The sequence below is a fragment of the Lemur catta genome, chromosome 3 (assembly GCF_020740605.2).
Source record: "Lemur catta isolate mLemCat1 chromosome 3, mLemCat1.pri, whole genome shotgun sequence".
In the NCBI taxonomy this organism is placed as follows: domain Eukaryota; kingdom Metazoa; phylum Chordata; class Mammalia; order Primates; family Lemuridae; genus Lemur; species Lemur catta.
The window spans coordinates 51645967-51665502 of NC_059130.1; the positions used below are offsets into that span (position 1 = coordinate 51645967).

General features: G+C 44.7%; 1 long non-coding RNA gene across 2 annotated transcripts; it reads left to right on the forward strand.

The window, feature by feature from the left end:
• The first annotated feature begins 391 nt into the window (after positions 1-391).
• On the forward strand, positions 392-18054 carry LOC123635376. 2 transcript variants are annotated; one of them, XR_006734114.1, is made up of 3 exons: positions 392-715; positions 4246-4399; positions 17800-18054. It is a non-coding gene; the product is annotated as an uncharacterized LOC123635376 (long non-coding RNA). The 2 variants fall into 2 exon arrangements; XR_006734115.1 differs by having other exon boundaries at positions 17807-18054.
• Positions 18055-19536: the final 1482 nt, after the last annotated feature.

The following is a 19536-nucleotide window of genomic DNA, read 5'->3' on the forward strand; positions in this document are numbered from 1 at the left end:
AAAAAAAAAAAATCATGATAGTTTAAAAAAGAAGAAAAAGAAAAAGAAGAAAGATGCCAACTACTAATTCTGTCTAGCTAAAGACATTTAAACAAGTTTGGATACAATATGGGAATTTTGATAAATTTGTGTAACTGAGATTCTCATTGTAATACAATCCCTTGCTATTTGGAATAAATAAATCAGTCCAGAAACATTTACAGAACAGCTGCTGTATGCAAAGTTTTATTTTAGGCCCCATGGGGTATTCAAGGACGTGGATTCCAAAGTCTCACTCCTGGAGGAGTCATCTCTAGTTATGAAGTTAATGTTTATACCTGTGGTGGGAGTGGCTGGCCATGGCTTCTCAGGCTCTGACCTTGGCCTTCTCTTCTTACTTTATACATTTCCCCCGGGCTCTTGCCTACATCCAAGACATCAACCACCTGCCACTAAGCTTGTGGTGCCAAATCTATCTCCAGCCTGACTCCCAGCCGCCTCCGGTTGCTTGTCCTGACCGCAGGCTCGCTGGCTTTGGCTCCCTCTCCACACAGCGGCCGGGGGGTGGGGGTGGGGGCCTGCCTCAAGTGCACCTGGTGACAGCACTCGCCTACGCCTGCACAGGAGCACGTCACCCACGTCAGAAGTCCCGAACATTTGGAAATGGAACTTGCTTTTCAAATAAATATTTTCAACACCAATAGAGGAAAGAAATGAAAAGTTATCTCATTGGCAGGTATGTACTTTATAGGCACACATTTATAACACTTGCTTGTTATAAAGCCGACCACTCTGAACAATGAGGCTATTTTGAAAAGCATAAGCATTTGACATTCGTGGTCATGGATGCAGTTGCAGTTTTATATCAGCCTCGGAATCCAATTTATTCCTGCATTTGTTTCTATAGCCCAAAGTTGAGAAAGTTTGATTCACAGAGGTAAGTCATAAAAATAGCAACAGCTTTATTTTACTTTTTATTTTTAAACATCTTGCCTTGAAATCTCAGGATGCTCTTAATTAAACAGACCTAAGACCTTGAATGTGGATTAGGAGGAAAATTTGATTCTAATATTGAATCATTAACAATATCTAAGTGCTTCCATTCCTTAAGTTAAATGTAACAGTCAAATCAAACATAGCCCAAACTTAGGGCAGTGCTCACGTGATGTTATCCTGCTTGCACAGCTAACCTTTACACAGTAGGAAGGAAGGTGATCACCGAGGTTTTGCCAGCATGAATTTGGCTGAGTGTGACTCAGTTTACCACAGTAGTACACTTGTACAAATTGTTAAGAAGACATGCAGGGACCTGGATTTTAAGAAATAACCTGTACAGAGCTACAATCTTTCTAATCACTGATACCTTTATTAAATACCTATATTAAATGTCCGAAGTTATGAGCCAAACTAGCATAAAGGATAAATTTTTCTGACCATATGAAAGAACTTTTGCCTCACAGCATGAATTAATACATAGGTTGTCTCAATATGCTAAAATTTAATACAAAGTACATGTGACTGTTATAAAATTACAGTTGATTTTTTAATGGTTTAAAGAAGTACATGTTTTGGGTAGCTTTTTAAAAAGTATTTTATTTTTTAAATAGAAAATTCATGGACATAGTGCAAAAGTCAAAAGGTAAGAAAAAGATATTTAGTGACAAATAAATCTCCTCCCTCTCCCCTGTTCCCAACCAATGTTTTTCTCCCCAGGAGCAACCACTGTTACTGTTATAGTTTCTTTGAATCCTACCAGAGATGTTCTATGCCTGTGCGCGTGTGTGTGTGCATGTGTGTTATTTTGCGTTTCCCCAGAAACAGACTTTGACAGGAGGATTTAAATGAAAGCAGTTCATCTGAGAGGCGCCCCCAGGAAACAGCTGTAGGAGCTTGGGGACAAGAGACTGGGAAGGAAAGGTAGCCAGTGAAGATGGTCAAGGAAATTACCACTGTGAGCAACCAGAGCTTAAACCCCTAGGGTACTCTGGGAGCCAGCATAGGACCTGTGGCTCAGGGCTCCCACTATGGGAAATGAAGCTGGAGTTTTACAACCAACTCCATTGTCTGAGAGCTGTGGGGTGCAGTCAACCAGCCACGTGGCCAGGCTTGGTGGACTCTAGTGGTCAGAGAAAGCTCTCTCAGTCAAAGGGCTGGCAGTTCAAAGTGAGCAGGTGTGCAATGCAGTGTTAAGGTTGGGCAGGGCACCAACAACATCTGCTACAGTATTCTTCCAAAAACATTTTGAATGAAATTAGAACCAAACATTTCCAGCAACTATGGCCCAGCCCTGTGAATGCCAGGCTTCCATAGAGCCCGGCCTGAAGACCATTGGCATTTGCTGGCGCAGGAAACAAAGCCTTGCCACAACTTCTGGTCCCTTTCCCGTCTTGATCTCGGTCAGGTTTTTGCCGCAGTAACACAAATGACCTGTGCTGGCAGGCCCCAGACAGCCCCGCTGTGCGTGCTTCCCTTGCCTTTGCTCGTGGTGTTCTCTTGGCCTGTGAGCACCTTCTCCCTTCCTCCTGACTGCCTAATCCTACTTGTCCTCCCAGACACAGGGGAGTTGGAAGGGATAAAACTGACCTTACAGGATAGTTGGCTTCACTTGTGTGGATTTTTTCCATTTCACTGATCTATCTGTTCCTCCACTAATATACATTGTCTTGGTTACTGTTGCTATATGGTAAATATTAACCAGACAGAGTTATTCCTCCCACTCTATTCTTTTTGAAAATTGTTTCAGTCAATCTAATTCCATTGTCTTTCTATATAAATTTTATAATAATCTTGTCAAAGACTATAAAAAGTCTTGCTGGGGTTTTGACAGGAATTTTGTAGCAGACTTGACATCTTTACTATGTTGAATATGCTAATTCATGAACACAGTATGTTTTTCCATTTATTTACTCTTCTTTCATCATCATTTTGTAGTTTTCAGCAGTCCTGTACATGTTTTGTTGGAGTTATACCTACAATTTTAGGGTTTTTGGGGGGCGGAGTACTATAGATGGTAGTGTGTTTTTAATTTTGGTTTCCACATGGTCATTGATAGTATATATAAGATTTTTGCATATTGATCTTGTATTCTGCAACGTTGGTAAGCTATTTGTTCTAGGAAGGATTTGTTTATTTGCTTGTTTTTTGTTTTTTAGATTCCTTGGGATTTTCTATACAGGGCATTATGTTATTGGCAAATAAAGATGGTTTTATTTCTTCTTTTCAAAACTCTATGCCATCATGGGAGGATTATCAACTATGAGGACCATCCAGGCAAAAAAATGTATTTAATCCCCAAATACTCCATTTCCTGCTCGTTTCTGGATTAGTTCCCCATTGTCCACTGTGTGCTTGGGGAAAACAGACTCACTCTTACATTAGATCAAGCAACTATTATTAGGAAAACATCTGGAAAGAATAAGATAACACATTCCAATGCTAAGGAGGGAGGATTTGGGAACTTTTCATATCCCGCCTCCTCCATGAGCAAGGGTCATTGCAGGGTGACTGTGTGTACTGTTTGTTCCCTTAGGTGAAGGCCACCCAGATCTCAGGGCTGCCTTCTCAAAGCACAGCGAGGAAATGAGCAACTGCTCTTTCAGCTGTGATGGAGGTGAGGGCCTCCTGAGGTAGGCTGGGAACAGGGATTCCCCGCCTACTCCCCACCACCCGGGGTCCGAGGAAAGGGTAGAGCGAGGTCTTCTGAAAGTTGGGCAGCAAGGGGACTCCTCACCCTGGATCCAGAGGGGTTTTCAGTGTGCCAGTGTAGGGCATCACTGCTTCCTTCACCCCCGGGCTGAGAAACCAGCTTCTCAGGGTCCTACAGGATGTGAGTTTAGGTTGGAGAGAAGGAAAGGAACACATGATTCCTGCCCTTCTTCCCAGGGGTAACGAATCTGGAAGTGCAAGGAGAACTGCGTCCTTGATACCACCAGAGACGTGGCAGGGAGTAGAAGTCAGGGGAACGATAATGCCTTCAGTTTCACTTAGATGCCTTTCAGACTGCAAAATACATGCAACTGAAAAAAAAGTAATAGATATTCCAAAAAGAAAAACCGAACCAGGGCTGGGTGTGTGGCCCCCAGAGTCGTCTGTGGAGATGTGTAAGCAACGCTGTGTGAGCAAAGGGGTCCAGTAGAATGAAATCTCTAGTTACCCAAACTACTTGGAGTTTTGAAATCACAGTACTGTTTACTTTTCTGATAAGGTGTGGGAATATACTGAAATATACTCAATGCAATGCTTAATCGACACGTTTATTTGTTAAAGGTGGATGTGTTTACAGAAGCCAAAACAATAGGAATGGAGTTCTTCGCCCTGTCACGTGGTTGGCTGTGGAGACATGTATTTAATCCTGGATAGTAAGATATGTTCATCTACTTTCTGAAAGGAAAGAGGAGAAAATACATTTTTTTTTTTAAAGGTAAGGCTATCTTGAAAATGGCAAATTGGAAGAAAATTTAAAGGCAAAATTTAGTTAATTGGGATAGTGGATTCTGACTGTTTCTATGGTCTATCCCATGCCATACACAACTTACTAGCTGTGATAGCAGTGTTGTAACAACACTGTTTTAACAGCTTCAGAAGAAAGTGTGCTGATGGGAGTAGCCAAGCCAAGAGAGTCTTCTCTGAACTCCAGACCCTGGCAGTCAGAGACTTTTCAAACCAAATGAAGTGGGCGCTAGCTTCATCCGGGCAAGACCCGCCTCTGCATGCTCCGTGTCCATTTCAAGCTCTTCTAATTCTCCCCTCACTGGAGTCCCTCACACACGAGCCCCCTCTCACTAATCCAACCCCTTCTGAGCTTATTCTCATGGGAGAGGATGTTAGTGCCATCTATCTATGAGGAAACCAAGGCTCAGAGAGCTGTATACTCATCAGTGTTTACAGTACTCAGAGCACAGTAGAGATTCAATAAATATTTGTTAAATAATGGTAAGGCCATACAGCTAGTGAGTGGTGAAGTTAGATTTCAAAAGCAGATCATTTGACTCTAAACTCCGTGGACTTTAGAAAAAAACTAGCACAGACAGGCAAGGAAGAAAATATGTGACTTGGAGTTTGGACAGTCAGACCTCTGACATTTTATCTGACTCCTGCATGAGGTACACCAACATGACTGAGCCTGAAAAAATTCCGACAATTCCAACAAAGTCTGTCAGCATCTAGCACAGCTCCTTGAAAGTGACCTTGAGCAATTAAACCATACATATTTGCAGGCATTAGTTCTAGTTCTGGTAGACTCAAAAATTCAACAGCCCCATTCCTGGCACGCTTTTAAATATAAGTTTCTCCCCATTATTAATTCATACTCAAGATGCTTTGGTAATAACTAAAAAGATGGGGAATGATGTATGTTTCAAAGCTCTCTGATCTCCTTTGGTTAACAGTGTTCAGTTGGTGGAGGGTAGAGGTGGGGGAGGAGTGCTGGTTATTGATTTCACAGAAATTATATTATTCACTCTCAGTGAGATGTTTATCAACGGGCGAAGTCTTTTCCCAGTAATTTATTAGCTATATTTGGAAGTTTGTTAAGGCTTGGCTGCCACAGGCACTGTTGGATGTTCCTCAGTGGTGATTCATGACATGGAAAGGTCCCGTTTAACCCAGGGACAGCTTTACGGCTTTGCAGGCGCGTTGGGCCTGAGCCTGCCTCACTGTCTCTCTTCCTTCCCTCCCTCCCCTGCTCCCTTGCAAGGCTATGGGAGACTGTTTTTCATATTCAAAGAAAATGTGTGGATTAATTTTGTTATTTATTTATTTATATGGGTATTTATTTGTTGACACATTGTAATTGCACATATCATGGGGTACAATTGGATGTTTCAATACACAGTATATGTTGTTAGTGATCCAATCAGAGTAGTTAGTGTATCCATTACCTTGTACATTTATCATTTCTTGGTGGTAAGAACATTCAAAAGCCTCTTTGTAGCTATTTTGTAATATAAAATACTGTTAGCCACAGTGCCCTACTGTGCAATAGAATACCAGAACTTATTCCTTCTATCTAACTATATCTTGTACCCTTTGACCAACCTTTCACCAGTCTCCTCTCTCCCCCCAGCTCCCTCTCTCCCATCTCTGTTAATCACTGTTCTACTCTCTTCTTCTATTACATCATTTTTTAAAGAATCCACATATGTGTGAGATCATATGCTATTTATCTTTTTGTGGCTAGCTTATTTCACTTGACATGATGTCTAAGTTTGTCCATGTTATCACAAATGGCAGGATTTCATTTTTTATGGCTGAGTAGTATTCCATTGTGTATAGATACCACATTTCCTTTTTCTTTCTTTTGCCTACTTGCTCTGGCTAGAACTTCGATTACTATGTTGAACAGAAGTGGTGAAAGTGGGCATCCTTGTCTTGTTCCTCATCTTAGAGGAAAAGCTTTTAGCTTTTCCCCATTCACTATGATGTGCATAGATTAATTTTAAAAGGGATTTTTGCTATTTCATCAGCACTTGACAAAGACTTGATAAGGAGATCTCAAAAAGGACAATGTGGTTTATTCAATTATCTTAGACAATTGGTGGTGAATAGTCAGAAAGAAGGAACTCTGGGAGTGGTTTAAGAAAGAAGATTCATGCAGGCAGTGGCCTGTGGAAATGCCCTATTGTCTAAACCCGACATGAGTCATGTTACGCCAGAACGTTCAGAGGTTGTTCCTGGGAGGGACATGTTGCAGGGTAGCCTTGACCTCCCATCCAAAACTGGAAAGTGAAGCCAGAGCCTTTGTGTTGGGTCATATCCCCCTAGGATATCATGTCTGCTGTGGTGTTTTACCTCCAAATCCCGTTTGGAGCATGGCTTTGCCTCTTCCCACAGACTCTATTAGAACCGGTGCCATCTCTCCCCTGGGCTGGTGCTAAAGCCTGTTCCTGGTCTCTCTGCAGTCTGTTCCCCACACAGCAACTGGGTGATTTGTGACAACCCGTCACGTGATGTATGTCCTGACCCTGTTCAAAAGCTTCCTGTGTCTCCCCATGTTAGTCAGAGTGAAAGCCACAGTCCTCCTGTGCCCCTGTGATCTGACCACACACAATACAGCACCCCCTCCCCTCCTACCCAAAGACAGGTCCCAAAACAATGGCTCAGGGTTCACTTGCCAGTCTTAAGTTGCCAGAGGTCAAGGCTTCACCTCAACATGTCACTCTCAGGAGCCACCACTGGCCTTTCCTGGGCCTCCCTTGTCCTTCAGTCTCATCAAGTTCAACACAACTCACACTGGTTTTAGGCAATGGGACCATTTCCACGGTCTCCCTCTCCCCCTGGCTCCCTCTACTCTAGCCACGTTAGAGTCATGTCTCTTCCTCAAACGCACCAGCTCTCTTTGCCTCAGGGCATTTGCACTTGCCATTCTCTCTGCCTGAATGCTCTTCTCCAAATAATACCATGGCATGCTCCCTCACCTCCTTCGGGACTCTGCTCAGATGTTTCTTAGGAAGGCCTCTCCGACCGTGCTATTTAAAATTACAACTCCTGCCTTCCCTCCCTTCACCCTTATACTCCCTTTCTGGTTCTTTCTCATTAGCACTTGTCATGCTCTACCTTACTGTATGTTTTATTTACTGTATTTTACCATGTTTCCCTGCCCCATGAAGGCAGGATTTTTTGGTTTGTCTTATTCACTCTTATATCCCCAGTGCTCAGAAGTACACTCTGCACACCCTAAGCACACATTCATTACTTGTTGAGTGAACAGATGAATGAATGAAGCATTGCACGAGAAGCTAAAATATGCCCACTTTTGACCCTTGAACTGCACAAGCTTGATGTGGAAGGCATGTGCTTGCCCTAAAGAAATTCATAATCCATTTGGGAAAACAATGCTAAGTAAGAGAACTGGTGGTTCACTTGTTTTCATTGTGAGACACAGAGACTCATTCAAAAATACTCTCAGAAATTGGGGATGATTTTAATGATACCTGTGGACTAGAACTAGTCTAGGAACCAGCAAGCCTTCAGGAGCCAAAGGCAACGTTGGGAAACTCCTCCTTTCCTCTACCCCCACAGCTCCTCTCTTCGTGGTATCTCTGGTCCTTCTCTGAAGTCCTGGTTTGTTCTTGTCACCTACTGGGACATCCGCTTCATTTCTCACTCTCTCGTCTAGATCCCAAAGGGAGCTGCTCAGCCTGACGTTGACCATCTCCCTGTTGGGCAGAGCCCCTAATGTCTGTGGATCACTGAGCCCACCCAAGGTGGCTGCCCTTGGCCAGGTCCCCACTCTTCTTCGAATAACCTCACTGTGGTTCCTGGGGTGGGGAGCCGGGTGCAAGTCAGGCAGCCACGGCCAGGACGTGAACAGTGCAAGACCGTTCTAGATTCTTTGAATTTTACATGGATTACTTGTAATTATAGAAAATTATAAAAAATGGATTAGAGAAAAATTAAACGTATAGATAAGAAAAAGAGCTTAACATCCTAACCACCATGAACACCTCGACAGGTATCTTGGTGTCGTTTCCTTCCATAGATGCTCCTCCTTTTTAGGAACATGGTATTCACCACACATATTGTTTTATTTTGTTTTCCTCACTTAACCATATTTTATTTACATTATTCTAATGTCATATAGAGAGATATTGATATTTAATTATTGGATAGTATTCCATTTTATGAATAGACTATAATTTATTTAATCACTTCTCTATTCTTGGATACTTAGACTATATCCAGTTTTTGATATTGCAAAAAGTGCTGAAGGAAAGGTTTTATATAAATTCATGATTACTTTCTTAGAATGAATTTCTAGAAGCAGAATTTCTGGGTTAAAGGGCATAAATATTTTGATAATAATAATAGCTATGATTTATTGTCTACCAGTTACTTCAGCTGTAACATTCATAACACATTTCTGAAGTAGGCGCCTTTATTACACCATTTTACAGATAAGGACACGTGCACTGAGACATTAAATAACCTGCCCAGGATCCCACGGCAGGTAAGTGGCAGAACTAGCATTTGAATGTGGAAACTCTAGTTCAGAGCCCTTGTGTATGGTATTACTTTCCTGGTTAAGACAAACCACTATTACAATAAATTCAAGTGTGTAATTTGTACATGCAGGAAGTATTGGGGGGGATTCACGTAAGCTCAGAGTAGGAAGAAATGTTTACCAGCGTGGGACCTGTTAGGGCCTTGAAGGAAGGGTGGCCTGCCCTGAGCAGGCCTTTAACCCAAAGGGCCGTGTGCCAGTGCACAGGCCATGTGGTACTGGTGGACACACTCATGTACTTAGCAAATGCCCTTGTGTGGGCCTCCAGTTAACAATAATGTCCCCTGTTGGTGACGCTGGATGCAGCTCAGATGCTGCGCTCTGAGATTTCATCTCTGTCGATAGGAGCCCTAGTGTCACCCCTTTAAAGGTAGGGTTTGCTCGCTGCCCTCTTGAGCCCAGCCGGTAGCCTGTTGGCTGAGAAAACGTTGCCTTTACTTGAGACAAGACTGGCAGTTTGGCTGGGGAGATCGCTCATTGGTCTCTGTAACCTGTGTTTCTGGAAAATTACTAACCTGTACCTAAATATTATGAAAGTCCACCTTAAAGTCTCAACGGTAGGTTTAAAGTTCTCTCTCCAGTGATAGGAGGGATAAGAATGGGCTAACGGGCTGCCAGTGACTGTCAAAGAGCAGCCTGGGCTGGGAGGCTGGGCTGTCGGCTGCTGTCTGGGGCTGGCGCCACATGACAGGCAGGTGTGTTGGTCCATTTTGCGTTGCTATAAAGGAAACACCTGAAGCTGGGTAATTCATAAAGAAAAGAGGTTTATTGGCTCATGGTTCTGCAGACTGTACAAGAAGCATCACGCCAGCATCTGCATCTGGTGAGGGCTTCAGGAAACTTCTGATTGAGGGGGAAGGAGAAGAGGGAGCAGGTGTGTCACATGGCATGAGAATAAGCAAGAGAAGGAGGAGGTGGTACCAGGCTCTGACATGAACGAATATAGCAAGAACTCACTCTTTATTGTGGGGAGGGCACCAAGCCATCCATGAGGGATCTGCCCCCATGTCCCAAACATCTCCCACCAGGCCCCAACACTGGGGCCTGACTTTCAGCATGAGACTTGGAGGGGCCAAACTTCCAAACCATACCAGCAGGTGTGTGCTGGGAGGGTAACAAGTTGGCTCTCCAGCCATCTGCAGCAGCAGGACCAGGTGTGACCCAGAAAAGCAAACATGTCCTTCCACCTGTTGACATCTCATGATGACGTAAAAACTTGACTCGAAAGCTATGGCCTCTTCATAGGTATAGGGACCAACTGTTCCCAGTGAGGAATTTATTAAGAATTCGAGTTAAGAAGCCAACTGGTCCGACACGTAGCTGTCTAACGAGTCAGAGTATCTAGAAGACCATTGCTGGGAAAGCCAGGAAAGTATACAGCACACTGAGAGAGTACTGAGCACTTGACATTGAGAATTCTACCTCCTTCATCTGTTTGTTCCTTTCTAGATCTCTGTATCTCTCTTTTAGATCTCTTTTAGCTTTTAGATAAAATCTAAAATTATTTGACATTTGCAAACATATACTGAGAGAACATCCACTGGATTTGTCTTTGTTTTTCATCAGTTTTCTAGAACAGAGATCTTCTCACCTATGTGGATAAGGAGGCCGGGAAGGCAGGATCCCCTGAGAAAACACCCTGCCCTGGGTTTATTGATCTGCCCATCACCCTCCATTTTACCAAGCTCTTCATGCCACTGTGCTTTTTTAGGCAGGTAGCGAGGTGCCTGCAGTGGGCACTGTTAGGGCTCCTCCCCCTCAGGCACGGTGCCCACCCCTTCCCGGCTGAACTCCAGTCCCGCTCAGCGTCTCCTCCTTGATGCGGCCCCTGTATGCCAAGGGGAGGCCAGGACCTTCTCCAGCTTCCAGAGGGTAGGTCTTGATGAAGTTACACCAATCAGAGTGACTTTGCTCCTCTTGCCTGAACATGTGATGCAATTCTGGTCAATATGAAATAGGAGGAGTCTCCTTAGGGGTTCTAAGAAAGATTACTTCCTTCTTAAAAAGAGACACAGGAATTTTTTTTTTTATTTGATATTTTTGTGTTTTCATGTAATACGACAGTGACTGCTCTTTTATAACCATAAGGGCAAGCCAATAGATTTGTGCCAATGGCAAAGCAGAAGAGTGGAGAGAAGCCAGATTTTTGATGGTATGGCTAACCTGGGAGCCATCCTATCACATCTGAGTGGGGCTTTCTCTTATGTGAAATAAGAAATTTTCCTTATGTCAGGCTCTTTGACTTGGGATTTTCCATTACTTGCAGCCAAAAACACTCTTATTAATACAATCCCCCCGCGTTTTTACACCCCAAGTTTCTGATCCACACTAGGTGAGTTAGCATCCAGCATCTCCTCCTTCTTCAGGGGCAAACATTCCAAAGGCATCCGGGGGATGCATACTAATTAAATAGGTTTTACCACACCGTGGAGGTGAAACGGGTGGAAGTTGATTCATACACACTCCCACATCAAACAAACTAGTTCTGAAGACTGTTGCCAATGATTATGTAGCCGGAAGTTTTAAAATTAGGTTTCTGGGCTCTAACCTTGAAATGTTGGTGGTAAGCCTTTAAGAATTATAATTTTCGGCGTATCACATTGTTTCTGGGCACCTACTCTGGGGGGTGCCTGGAAGTTGTCAGTAAATTTCACAACCAGTTCATTACAACAACATGTCGAGTTTCAGTTCAAGACAGGATTAGTAACGAAAGATGGTAAGTGGATGATTAGGCTCTAAAGCTCATAAAATCAGTGTCACTGAAGGACAGACAATGCCATCTGGCATAAGAAATGACCCAAGCTTTAGTCCAAAACAGTGATGAAGTTTTGAAAGCAAACTCCCATGACTTAGAATTAACTTTTGTTTACTTTCACACCTCCTTATCTTCTTTATATTTAATTCACATAGAACCTGGACATCTGATACAATGTTATCTTCTAACTATAAGATCAAGACGCGTCACCTAATTTAGTGTTTAGTAAAAGGACCCAGATGCAGCCCATTACTCTAAAGGGCTCCAGAAATCTAGTCCATTGTACCCATGGCCAGGAGGGTGGCAAGAGGTCATTTTACTTTAGAAGGCAGCTGTATCTGTGGCTTTTGTGGATCAGGGGCCAGAAGTCCCCAGAATCTCTCAGACTATCCCCTCTTAGCCCATATGACCTAGGATTTGATAAGAACAAATATAATTTATTATAATATCATAGATCCTGCCAAAAGCCACTGGCAGGCGAGGGCCTGGGGCTTGTGTCCTACAGTAAGGAAGTTGGGTGGACATACCCCTCAGGGGTTGAGGAGAAAAGGCTGATTAGGGTGAGGCAGGGGCTCAGAGGTGCTGTGATTTGGACATGAAGCAAAGGAATGTGACTTTATTTTCTAATCAAAAGCTGGTGCACTGGGTATTCTACACTTGCCCCTTTAGATCAATTTTCCTCCCTTTGCACCATCTTCCAGGTCCCGGACGCTGAGGATCTGCATCAACAGGCTCCCTTGACCTTTGCCCTCTGGTTGGGTTTGGCCAGGGGTGGCCCTGGCAGGAGACTAAACACTGAAGGAGAGTGAATTTGGGTCTTTCTTGAGGGCCACAGGCGGCTGCAGCTCCATTCTTTTACCTAAGGCGCAGCCCCTGTCCGGCAACCCTCCCTTGCAGTTATAGTCTGGGGACCTCTGCAGGGTCACCCAGGAGGTAATCGTGTCCCACTGTTGCCAGTTCCTGGGAGCTTCTCATCCCTTACTGTTTTCCTTGATCCCTTCTCACCTTTGTAAATGGCCCCTTCGTTAACCTCTGCTCAAGTGCCCCTCTCACAGGTTCTCCTGGCCTCCTGCCGAGCCCTGACTGTTGGTTCAACTTCAGATGTCCAGGGAAAATAAATGCATTGAGCAAGCAAAGAAAATAGATTTAATTTATACGGGAACTTAAGGAACTTATTTTTTCCTTTAATTTTTTTAAAATTTGAGCTCTTATTTCATGAATGTTTTGACTAAAACTGATATCATTTCTTAATCCAAATAGCCCGCCCAGTCCCTAATTCCTAAATGGCATTTGCTGAGTTCCTGCAAATCTATGATTTCCAAACTGCTTGCTATCTTCTCCTCCCCCTTGTGAAATGTTAGAAATTGCTGACTCCTTAATGTGGAAGTCTGGAAAAAAAAACAAAAAACAAAAAACAGTCATTAGCTTAGGTTGCTGGATGTGAAACCATGGGGATAATAAATCACATAAGTGAAACCTGTCTCCCTACAGGGTATCAGCAGTGCAGCTTGTAATAGTTAGGCTCCTGGGGTTCAAAGATGGACAAAACACACTCTCTAAAGAACTGAAGGTGTGGCAGAGGCGTCCTACCCATAACAAGGGAGAGGAGAGGACAGCAAGGTGGAAATCGTGAATGTGCAGGAGCTCAGCAAGGGCCACTGAGGAATTAAAGATGGGTGGGCAGATGGGGTTGAAAAATGGCACAAGTTTTTAGCCAAAATGACATGAAATGAGACCTCATATTTTACACACATACACACAAACACACACACACACACACACAAAGTTTAAAAATAGAGGTAGGTGGGGCTGGGGTGGGGGTCAGGGAAAGTATGACTCACAAACCCATCCCTTCGGCTCATGTGAGCTAAGTGCCAACAGGGGATTCCGAACTGAACATTTGAGAACACAGAGGAGGAGCCCTGGGCCGGACCTGGTATTTGGGAAGAGTCCCCGAAGAAAGTGACACCTGGGCTGACCTTTGGCAAAAGTTGAAGTGGGCATTAAGAAAAGGATTAAGAAAAGGAGGATACATAGGAAAACAGTGACAGCAAAGGCACACAGGTGTGGAACAATTTAGTGCGCAAGACAATTAAATGTAATTTTGTACCCAGGAGAGGAGGAGGCTTGCAGGGTCCGGCAGGACCCAGGGGGCCAGGCAAGGCCTTAGACTCATCAGCAGGCACGACAGCCTGGATGTGCACCCGCAGCCCCTTTGTTTATTCTTCTTAATCCTGCTGTTTCCCTGTGGCCTAGAACAGGCTCCAACAGTGAGCAAAGAGCCTTCCGGGATTGCCTTAGGCAGAAAGCAGGGCCGACTGCGGAAGGGGCATTCCTGAAGCTGCCTTTACCGAAGCAGCGAGTCAGGCCAAGGAGAGGGGAGTTCTGTTGTTGGCAACGGCCTCCTTTGCTGGACAAACCTAAGTGAATGGGACAACTGCAGAGTGAAACCGCAGCCCCACCCCACCCCCACTTCCCCCCACTCTCCACCTCCCCCCAGGCCCTGGAGCGGTGGTTCCCAGCACCACCCACACATGGCACAGAACAGTTGTGGAGCTCTTAGGGACGTGGATTTCCAGATGCCACTCGGGTATTAAGAAGCTCCCCGTGTGACATGGATGTCCAGCCAGGTCTCAGAACCTCTCTTGGAGCAGCATTCGCCAAACTATGTTCCATCGTTCCGGGAGCTACTGGACCCAAGGGTGTTAATTAGTCATCTTGATGGTAGGACCTCACTTCTCATCAGCTGGTGCACTTTAAGAACCTCAAATAGGTGGGGACAGTGATTGGAGAGGTATATATCTTACCATATTTTCTAAATATATTGACCATGGAATTAATCTCTCTCTCTCTGGTGAAGCATTTCTCAAAACCACGCAGCACACACGGCAAGCTGCTCTAGAAGCTCAGGAAGAGGGTGACCACCGAGGCCCATGCTGCAAGAGTGTCGTCAAGGCAGGGCAGGCTCCCTCGCACCAGCCGGCCAGGGATCACCACGTAGTCGAGAGACCTCGTGGTGATAGGCAGCAGCCTCGGTGCATGAAATCCAGCTGAGGGGTGTTCCCTTGCAGAGCCACGGATTCCTGGGCAGCTTCTAGGCACCTGGAGGGGATGATCACCCTCTCCCCAGGACGATGCTTCCCACCGGAGCAAAGTGACAAGCCTGGCTCTCACACTGTGATGTGTGGGCCCCAACGTGAGGGGTGGGATTATTATTTACAGAGTTCTAGAACTGACCAAAGAACACCTCCCCATCCCTTCGTGTTTGCTTGCTTGGGGTGCTTCAGAGAGACCTAAAATGGGTCCACATAGCAGCCACAGGACATCAACACATGCTTGTTGCACTCAGGCTCGAAGAAATTGTAAAGGAAGACAACTCGAGTTGCATCCCTTGAAGGAATCCACGTGCTCTGGAGGACAATGTCCAAGGCCTCAAAAGGTAGCAGCTGAAAGGAGCCCCTCGTGTCCATGTTCCACATGGTGCCTGTCAACCAGTGCAGAAGTTGCTGGAAGTCAGAGTGATGACTGCTAAACTTTGCCAAGTCCCCTTTCCTGTGCCTGAGGCAAGGCTGGGAAGAGCAGTGCAGGGTGCGCAGAGATTTGCAGGGCAGGGCTGGGGTCTGGGGGTGGATTAGACCCCTCACTGGGCTTCAGAAGGAGGTTGCACAGCACCCTGGTCACAACTGACGCTGAGGTGGGGCTTTGGCCTGGAAAAGTTTAGGGGAAGGAAGGAAAGATTGTAGAAAGAACGAAAACAAAGGAGGATGAGAGAGATTAGAAAACAAAAAACATCATGCATTTACTCTGTGCTGGGTGCATTTAACTATTACCACAACCCTGCGACGTGACGATTGTTATTGCTCCCAGGACAGGCAAGACATAACTGGGAGGGACAGTGGTCAAGGGACTTGCCCACAGCACAGGGCAGGGATTCTAGCTCCTGTCTGCCCGACTGCAGACTGGGCGCTGCGTGGGAGGGAAGAAGGCAGGATTGGGGGGGAGTGGAGGAGATGCTGGAGGCCAGATGTGCAGACAGACCGGTTCCCGGGGCCCAGGGAAAGAGGGTTCCTGGGGTCTCAGAACGGGAAACGGAAGGAACGGGGGTGAGGTATCAGTTTCTGTAGGGTTGAAGACAGCAGTTTTTTAGCTTCTAGGCTGGGGGCTCCAGACGAACATTTTGTGTTTTCTCTGGATTCTTCTCCCTGGAGACGCGTGCTTTGTTAAGTTACACTCTTTCTTATTAATATTTGTCTTCTGTTTGTTTACCTGTTCCCTTGGAGCTGCCAGGAAAGGCTGTGGCCTGTGGCCACTTTTCCTCTGAGTGGGCCGAGGGCTTGGAAGGGGTGGGAGCGGGGAGGGGCATCTGGCCCACCCACCACCGCCCGGCCACAAATGGAGCTTTCCGTGTTAGTAACCCGGAGGCCTTTCCACAGACCCCAGTTGAGCTCTGCAATTTCCGTGAGGCCGCAGGCTTCTCCTCAGACCTAGTCCTTTGCCAAATGGGCACCGGATCCTGTGGCCGGAGGGGTGATTGGAAATGTGCGGCCCGGCAGATGCCCATTTCTGACAAGGGCAGCAGTCTGAACAGCCTGAAGACTTTCAAAATCAGGCAAGGAAACTTCTGCGCCACCATCCCACTGTTCCTCGACTGTAACCCCAGGCTGGGGACTGTGGGGGGCCCCACCAGTGGCGGCAGCCCCCACCCTGAACCCAGTGGAGGCGGAATCCTAGCCCCGCCTGGCTGCCTGGGCATGTCCCGCTTTCTCAGGGGTGGGGGCTGCCCTGGTGGAGATGCTGGCTGGCAGCCTCTTCCCCTCTTTCTGCTCCCCCGAGCGTGAAGCAGCTGGACCTGCATCTCCCGAAGCCAGGCAGGAAAACAAAGGCGAACACAGATCCGGGAGGAAGCAAGTCACCCTGGAGGGATCAGCCATGAGCAAAAACGAGAATGAATTCTCCTTCCCGTTCCCCTTGGCTTTCCCCGTGGCATTACTGAAATCAGGGTCAAGAGGTCATCTAGTTCATAACCCAGGACCAATCCACTCCAGAAGACTGTGGGGCCAGGGGGAGGTGACCATGTGCTCTCCCTTGGTGGCCTGCACTGGGGTTGTCACACTCCATCAGCTACAAAGTAGGCTCCCCGCTGTCCTCTGTGGAGTGGGCCCCTCCTGGGCAGGGCCCTGCTACATGCTCAAAGCTGGCTCAAAAAGGGCCCCTAAACGTGTGTGTGTGTGTGTGTGTGTGTGTGTGTGTGTGTGTGTGTGTGTGTGTGAGCCTTAACAATTTTATTGAGATATAATTCATATACCATACAACTTACCCATTTAAAGTGTGCATTCATTAGCTTTTAGTATATTCACAGAATCATGCAACTATCACCACTAATTCCAAACATTTTCATCATCCCCAGAAGAATTGCCACACTTTTTAGTCATTGATTCCCAAATCCTCCCTAATTCCCCAGCCCTAAACAATCCCTGATTTACTTTCTGTCTTTACAGATTGGTCAGTTATGAATATTCCGTGTAAATAGAATCGTACACTATGTGTCCCTCTGGCTGGCTTCTTTCACTTGGCGTAATATCATCAGGGTTTACTCCTGTTGCAGCATGTATCAGTTCTTCTTTCCTTTTTTATGGCTGAATCATATTCCATTTTGTGGATATACCATGTTAATTTATCCATTCATCATGGACATTTGGCGTGTTTTTACTTTTTGGCTATTAGGAGTAATTTGTTATGAACATTCATGTACACGTTTTTGTGTGGACATATGTTTTCATTTCTCTTGAGTGCATACGTAGGAGTGGAATTACTGGTTATATGATCACTGTGTGTTTAATTTTTGAGGAACTGGCAGCCTGTTTTCCAAACTGCATTCCCAAGAGCAATGTACGAAAGTTCCGATTTCCTCACATGCTCAACGACACTTATTTATTGCTGGTCTTTTTCTGATTATAGCCATCCTAGTGGGTATGAATTGTATCATTGTGGTTTTGATTTGCATTTCCTTGATGGCTTGAATCTTTGTTTTTGAGAACTTTAAACTTTTTATCTTTCGACCCAGTCTCCAGTTCTTTGTTCATTTTGTCAGTCTGTGAGAGGCGGAAACTCTTCTCTGGGCCATGACAGCGTCCGCTCCCTCCCTCAGCACCCTGAGAAATTTCAGTATGTTTTGAGATTCCTCACCATTAAACCCTTGTCAATTGCTATGCTTTCAAATTCTCTGAGTTCTTGGAAATTCTCACATCTCTATTTATAAAAGCAGGATTCTTCGATAAATTAATAGCATAAAAAAGTGAAGGGGTATTGTTCTAAATTGAAAAAGGCATAAGAGATGTAATAATGTAAGGTAATGTGCACATTGTATTTATGCCATGATTTGAACAAACTGACAGTAAAAAGACATTTTGCGGGCAATCTGAGAAAATTGAGTAGGTAAAGGTATTTGATGACACCAAAGAGTTGTTAATTATGTTAGGCATGATGATGGCGTTGTGATTATGTAAGAAAATATCCGTATTTTTTAGAGATATCTACTGAAGCAAGGGATAAAATAACACAATGCCTGAAGTTTGCTTTAAAACGCATCAGCAAAGGATAAAAGAGAAAGATGAAACATTGTGGCAAAATCTGGCTGATGGGATATGGAAGTTCACTCTCCTTTTCTACTTTCACAGATGCTTGAAATTTGTCATAATAATAATAAAAACCATGAGACAACACTAAAATATGAATGTAAGCTGAAAAACTATAAAATATTGGGGTCCCAGACTATAAAATGCCATTCATCTATGATCAGTTAAAATATTTTTAGGTCTGTAGTTGAAAAGTAATGAAACTGATTCAAACACATGTTATAAATTATATTTTAACTTAAAACCTATAATGTTAGCCAATGTTTTGATGTTGGGTTAAGGCTTTTTTTTTCCTTTGAGTACGGGTTCTTCTGATTGGCATTTGTGGAGAGTTCTTCTGATTGGCATTTGTGGATTTTTTTTCTACATACAGTACAGCCATATATCTAATCTACAATTTTTAGTTTTAGCTTCTTCAAAGGGAAATAAGAGGAAGAAGGAGATACAGACACTACATGGCAATCTGACTGCAGAATTTTTCTATTTTTTATTACTTTTCACCACTACCACCACCACTTATATACCAAAATTTACTGCAAATATTTTTATGAATTTACCTTTGTTTACCCATTAATCTAATTTGGTTTTTATATAACCAGCAACTCCCTTTTGCACTTGTACTTAATTGATGTATTTGATACTTAAGTAAATGACATTGTTACATTTAGAGGACTATTGCCATAAACAGGCCTGGACAAAGTGCAGCCCCTGCTTGGCGAGCATGCTGCTCAGTGGGTGGGAGCTATGGCACATGGTGCAGATCGGCCAGCACATGTTACAGGGAGATAGAAAGTGCTATGGATTGAATGTATTGTCCCTCCAAAATTTATATGTTGGAACTCAACCCCCAAGGTGATGTTATTAAGAGGGGGCACCCTTCAGAGGTGATTAGGCCATGAGGGCTCTGCCCTCACGCATGGGATTAGTGCCCTTGTAAAAGGGCTTGAGAGAGAGACTTTGCCTTTCCACCGTGTGAGGATGTAGCAATGAGGAGCCACCTTGGAAGCAGAAAACAGGCCCTCACGAGACACCAGATCTGCTGTTGCCTTGATCTTGGATTTCTCAGCTTCCACAACTGTGAAAAACAAATTTCTATTATTTATAAATTACCCAGTCTAAGGTATTTTGTTATAGCAGCAGGAATGGACTAAGACAGAAATCATGAT